Source organism: Nicotiana tabacum, chromosome 1 (assembly GCF_000715075.1).
Source record: "Nicotiana tabacum cultivar K326 chromosome 1, ASM71507v2, whole genome shotgun sequence".
Taxonomy (NCBI): domain Eukaryota; kingdom Viridiplantae; phylum Streptophyta; class Magnoliopsida; order Solanales; family Solanaceae; genus Nicotiana; species Nicotiana tabacum.
Genome location: NC_134080.1, coordinates 45,422,911 through 45,429,893, shown reverse-complemented (window position 1 = coordinate 45,429,893; position 6,983 = coordinate 45,422,911).

Below are 6,983 nucleotides of genomic sequence, written 5' to 3'. Positions count from 1 at the left end.
GCTCAGTGATTTAGTGAAGTGTTGGAAAAATCCTATTAAGTAGTAGGTCGTGGTTTTTTCACCTTTTGAGTTGGGTGTTTTCCACGTAAAAATCTTTGCGTTCTTTATCTTATGTACTTTTAATTCCGCAAATAGTAGTAGTTAAAGCACCTAGAAGAACCTGGTTCTTCTAGATCGAAAATTTGGTACCACATAAATCACCCCTCCCCCTCTTGTGTGGTATTGACACTTAAAACATCAATTGGTATTAGAGCAGATTATCCTTGAAGAGGCTAACACCTTAGGCAAAGATCAACATGAGTGCACCACCTGGGAACTGGGAAGGGCAATCCACTGCTAGGCCTCCACTTTTCAATGGTCAGTACTATTCTTGGTAGAAGAACATGATGAGGGATCACATCGTAGGAGAAGACTATGAGCTCTAGGACATAGTCACTGATGGTCCTCTAGCAACTACAAAGAAGAATACTGAAGGAGTGGATGTGCCTAAGACAAGGGTTGACTGCACTGCTGGAGACCTGAAGAAGTGGGAGAAAAATGCCAATGCCAAGAAATGGCTTGTGTGTGGACTAGGTCCAGATGAGTACAGTAGAATTCAAAGCTGTACTACTGCTAAGGAAATGAGGACACTCTGCAAGTGTCTCATGAAGAAACACCTCAAGTGAAGAGGTCCAGAGGAACACTGTTGTACTCTCAGTATGAGAACTTCACCATGAAGGAAGGAGAAACCATCCAAGAGATGTATACAAGGTTCACCACACTGACAAATGAACTTAAATCTCTTAAAAGGATTATTCTCGAAGAAGACAAAGTTGAGAAGATTTTGACCAGGGTTCTGCTAGTCTCTTGGAAAAGCAAAATCACTGCTATTCAGGAATCAAAGAACATTGCTACCCTCAAGCTGGATGAACTAATAGGAAACCTTACTGCTTATGAATTGAGAAGGCAGACCATGAAAATGGATGCACCCAAGAAGGAAAGAAGTCTGGCTCTCAGAATTGCTGAAGGTTCAGATCTGGAGGATGATGAAATGGCTATGATCACTAGAAATTTCAAAAATTACTTGATGAAAGGAAAGGGTTCTTCAAGAGTTACAACCTTCAACAAACCAAGGGCTCCTGAGAAACAGACCAATGAGGACTGCTACAAGTGTGGTAAGACTGATCACATGATCAAGAACTGTCCTCAATGGGAAATTGAGTGGAAGAAGGAAAGGGCTAAACGAAGGAGCAGGAAGAAGGAACAGGTTCAACCAAAAAGGAACAAAGGATCAACAAAGGCTATGGTTGCTATCTGGGGAGAAATGTCAGATGAGGAATCAGAAGATGAAGATGGAGATGAACAAGCTCTTATGGCCATAGGAGAATCAGATGATGAACAAGAGGTAAGTATTCTTCATCAAAAAGACAAGATTAAATTTCTGTCTAAAGAAAGGTTGTCTGAGCTATTGCAGGATTTCATTGATGAGTCTGAGATAATTAACAATGAAAAGGAAGAGCTGTCTAGGGAATGTATGATCCTAAAAGCCAAGTGCAAAAATCTAGAGTCTAGGGCTAATGAGAGTGAAAGTGAAAATACTGAGTTGAAGAACCAGGTTCTTGAACTCGACACTAGTGTCCTAGAACTTAGGTTTGAGAACTTAAAACTGAAACTAGGAACAGGAAAGAAGAAAGTTGTTCACACTCATCTCACCCTAGAAGAAAACTTAGGAAAAATGAAGGATGAGCTATACAGAAAAGATGAGCAGATAAGAGTACTAAAAGAAGATCTAGGGAAGGTAAAACATGAACTAGACAGAACTTGCAAATGGAACAAGGCTTCTGATGCACTCTTCTGGCTACACGAACATCATAGTAGCAACAAAAGAGGATTTGGTTATGGAACTCAAGCACCTAAGTGGGACACTAAAAGCAAGTACCTCACTCTTCCTGAAAATAAAATTTGCACACACTGTGGCAAGACTGGCCATTACAACAATGAATGTAATGCAAAAGAAAAGGCCAGTCAAAAGAACATAACCTTTGTTCAAGAAAAAATAGGCTGTCTGGGTAGGCTAGAAGGAATCTGATTCATCCTTTTGCCTATAGAAAGGGACCTAAACTAGTTTGGGTTCCTAAGACTAACCCCTGATTTCTTGTTGCAGGTCCAAGTTAAGGGAAGCAGCTAAATATGGTACATGGATAGTGGATGCTCAAAACATATGACTGGAAGCAAGAACCAGTTCCTTTCACTTAAGGACTTAAAGGGAGGCAATGTCTCCTTTGGAAATGGAAAAAAAGGTGAGATCATTGGGGTTGGAAAGGTAGGTAAGACAGACTCTCACTCCTTTACGAATGTCTACTTGATAGATGGCTTGAAATACAGCCTTATCAGTGTGTCACAACTGTGTGACAGAGATAACCTTGTAGCATTCACCTCTACTAAATACTTTGTGATTAATCTTACCACTGACAAGATTGTTTTGCAGGGAAAAAGAGTTAATAATATTTACATTGTAGATTTGTCCACTCTCTCAGAAAATGAACTAACCTGCCTAAGTGTGCTGGATAATGATCCCCTCCTGTGGCACAAAAGACTTGGTCATGCCAGTCTGAATCAGCTAAACAAATTGGTCTCTAAGGACTTCGTGATAGGGTTACCTAACATCAAGCTCAAGGAAGAAAAAGTTTGTGAGGCTTGTGCAAGGGGGAAGCAGGTAAGATCATCCTTCAAAAGCAAGAAAATGGTAAGCACAACCAAGTCGTTGGAACTGGTCCATATGGATCTATGTGGTCCAATGAGAACCATGAACAAAGGTGGAAAGAAGTATGAAATGGTACTTGTTGATGACTATTCTAGATTTACCTGGTTACTGTTTCTAACATCAAAAGATGAAGCATTTGACATGTTTACTGCCTTTGTTCGAAAACTCAGAAACAATTAGGAAATCAACTTGCATCAATTAGGTCTGATCACGGAACTAAATTTGAGAATGCTAAGTTTGCTGAATTTTGTGATGAAAATGGTATAGATCATAACTTCTCTGCCCTTAGGACACCTCAACAAAATGGAGTAGTTGAAAGAAAGAATAGGACTCTTGAAGACATGGCTAGGACTATGCTTTTTTCTAGTAAATTGCCCCATAGCTTCTAGGCAGAGGCTGTAAACACTGCATGTTACATTATCAATAGATGCATGACAAGACCTCTTGTAGAGAATACTCCTTATGAGTTACTTAAAGGGAGAAAACCAAATATATTCCATCTTAGGGCATTTGGTTGCAAGTGCTTTGTGCACAATAATGGAAAAGTCTCCCTAGGTAAGTTTGATCCCAGAAGTGATGATGGAGTATTCTTGGGATATTCTTCACATAGCAAAGCATATAAAGTGTTCAATAAAAGAACTTTGTGTGTAGAAGAAAGTGTACATGTAGTATTTGATGAAACTAACATTCTTTCTGAGAGACAGGAACATGAAGATGAAGCCATTGGATTGGTAAAGGATATAACTAAAGCCTCAGCACAAATCAAAGTGACCAAAAGAAGGAACAGGTGATGGAACAGGTTCTTCCGTCCAGGGCAACCTGACAGGGGAACTAATCAAGGAGGAATTGAAATAAATCCCCTAAAAGAACTTGTTCATGACTCTGTTCCTCAGCAACAGAACATAGGAGAAACATCTAGCAGAAACCAGTTGGTTGAGAAACCTCACAAGTATCAAAGTTCTCATCCTATTGAGAACATTATCACTGATCCAACTTCTGGAGTCAAAACTAGATCACAATTAAAGAATCTGTGTGCTTTTGATGCCTTTTTATCTCTTATTGAGCCTAAAAATGTTGTTGAGGCTTTGCATGATGCAGATTGGGTGATTGCAATGCAAGATGAACTCAATCAGTTTGAGAGAAGTCAAGTTTGACATCTAGTTCCAATACCCAAGGACAAATCAGTCATTGTTACAAAGTGGGTCTTCAGAAACAAACTCGATGAAGATGGAACAGTTACAAGAAACAAGGCAAGACTGGTGGTCCATGGTTATAGCCAAGAGTAGGGCATAGACTATGATGAGACCTTTGCTCCAGTTGCAAGACTAAAGGCAATCAGACTCCTCATAGCCTTTGCAACACACATGAAATTCACTCTTCATCAAATGGATGTCAAAAGTGCCTTCCTGAATGGCTACCTGAAAGAAGAAGTGTTTGTGAAACAACCTCCAGGGTTTGAGAGCAAGGAATGTCCTGAGCATGTGTACAAGTTAGACAAGTCTCTCTATGGACTCAAGCAGGCCCCAAGAGCATGGTATGAATGATTTTCCAAATTCCTGCTGGAGCACGGTTACAAAAGAGGTAAAATTGATAGCACCTTATTCTTAAGGGAAAAAGGTAATGATCTCCTTGTTGTACAAATATATGTTGATGACATAATCTTTGGGGCCACTACTAATAAGCTAAGTAAGGACTTTGCAAAATTAATGGGGAGTGAGTTTGAAATGAGCATGATGGATGAGCTTAACTTCTGCTTAGGCTTACAGATCAAACAAAGTCCAAATGGAACCATGATCCATCAGTAGAAGTATCCAAAGGAGCTAATCAAAAAGTTTAAAATGGAAGAATCTAAAGAAATAGACACACCCATTGCAACTGCCACTAAATTAGATGTTGATGAACCTGGTTCATCAGTTGATCAAAAGTTGTATAGGGGTATGATTGGTTCACTCTTGTATCTTACTGCTAGCAAATCTGACATTGCTTTCAGTGTAGGGCTTTGTGTTCGCTTTCAGGCAAATCCTAAAGAGTCTCACCTGACTGTTGTTAAAAGGATACTAAGATACTTGAAAGGCACCACTGATCTATGTCTTTGGTATCCCAAAGGTAGCAATTTCAATCTAGTAGGATATGTTGATGCTGATTATGCAGGTTTTCTAGTGGATAGGAAGAGCACCTCAGGTGTGACACACTTCTTTGGTTCATGTCTTGTGCCATGGGCTACTAAAAAGCAAAATTCCGTGGCCTTTTCAACTGCTGAAGCTGAATATGTTGCTGCTGCTTCTTGTTGTGCTCAGGTATCCCAAAGGTAATAATTTTAATCTAGTAGGATATGTTGATGCTGATTATACAGGTTTTCTAGTTATAGGAAGAGCACCTCAGGTATGGCACACTTTCTTGGTTCATGTCTTATGTCATGGGCTACTAAAAGGCAAAATTTCGTGGCCTTGCCAATTGCTGAAGCTGAATATGTGGTTGCTGCTTCTTGTTGCGCTCAATTGCTATGGATCAAACAACAGTTGGTAGATTTTGGTATAGAAGTAGGTTGCATTCCTATATTCTATGATAACACTAGTGCTATAAGTATGAAAAAGAACTTTGTTCATCATAAAAGGACTAAGCACATAGATGTTAGGCACCATTTCTTAAGAGATAACTATGAGAAAGGTCTGATCTCCATAAAATTTTGTGCTACTAATAAGCAAATTGCTGACATCTTCACTAAAGCATTGAATAGAGAAAACTTTGAAAGGAACAGGTTGGAATTAGGGATGATTAAGATCACGTAATAAGTCCAGCTCAGAATAAAAAAAATATTGAAAAAAAAAATTTGGCTAGGAATTCTAACTTTGTGTAAATATCTAGATTAATTCTTACTCAGTCTCATACTTTAATTAGTATACTCTTGTGACATGTGTATTGTCATGGGCTGCTTTCCAGACATGCCCCATGACCCCTTGGCCGCGCCTCATGGCGGCCTAGCAAGCCTCACAATGCCTAGCGCCATGGTCGGCCCCGTGGTCTTGGCTGCGCCAAGTGACAAGCGCGCATGTGCCTCTGTCGCCCCACCAATGCCTCTCGCCAGCGCCCAAGGGCTGGCCATTGACAACAGCGTCGCGCGCCCTGACAATGCCGCGCGCGCAGATCCTGACGCCTCGCCAGCGCCCAGCTGCAGGCCCATTCCAACAGCGCCTCGCGCACAGACCCTGATGCCAAGCACCAGCGCCCAGCCTCAGCCAGCACATCAAGTGTCGCGCGCGCCCACAGCAACGCGCGCGCAGACCCTGACCCGCAAGACAAAGATGCTGCCATCGGACTTAGTTTTTCCTTGTAATAATCTAAGTCCTTTTCATTGTAATCATAGGCTAGTTTACATCATTTTCATTTCAGTGTGCTTCTACAGCTTTATTAGGACTAGTCTTGTAATGTTGGTTTATTTTTTTAAGCATTATTAAGGGGGACCAAACAATCAAACATTTCAATCAGCATTTTCTGGTGTCTCTCCCCCTCGACTCCACATCATTGTAATCATCATTTTCAGTCATCAATAAAATCATCATCAGCATTCAAAACCCAATTCTCTCTCAACTTCCGCAATTGCTCACGACATTGGTTTTCCCGCACGACACTGACAATCTAGTCTAGCGTGCGGCGAGGACCTCATTGGCGGACAGCAACCGCACTGACATCGGTTGCTTAGCCTTACGTTGCCCTTCCAAAGATCATCAGGAAGGCGTTGCGTAACAGTTGGTATCAGAGCCTAGGCTCGACTTCGTACGAGGGAACACATTTGCCATCATCACCATTTCTGACCATGGTGAATTATGGGGAGCGTCTAGCATCCCTAGAAGAGACGGTTGACCGATTACGACCCATCGTGGATACGGTGCCTGATCAAAACAACAACCTAGTGCAAAGGTTGGACGACCTGGACCGCCGAATGCGGCAGGCGGAAAATGACATTGCAAACATCAGTCGTGACTCCGACGAGGACCGACAAACGGCAGCCATTGAAACTGCCAATATTCATGGCAAATTTGAGGACCTCCAACAGGAGCGTGCCGACGATTTAGCCCATCAGCAACATGAGGCAGACAGACTAACTACCATGCAGCAAACCATAAACGACTTGACAGACAAGCTCAACGTTGTCAATGCTGCCTTACAGAGCCTACTTCGAGAAGGCGACCATCACATCAGGGGTGCAACAAACCTCGCCCCCATTCCACAAAAGCTTAAG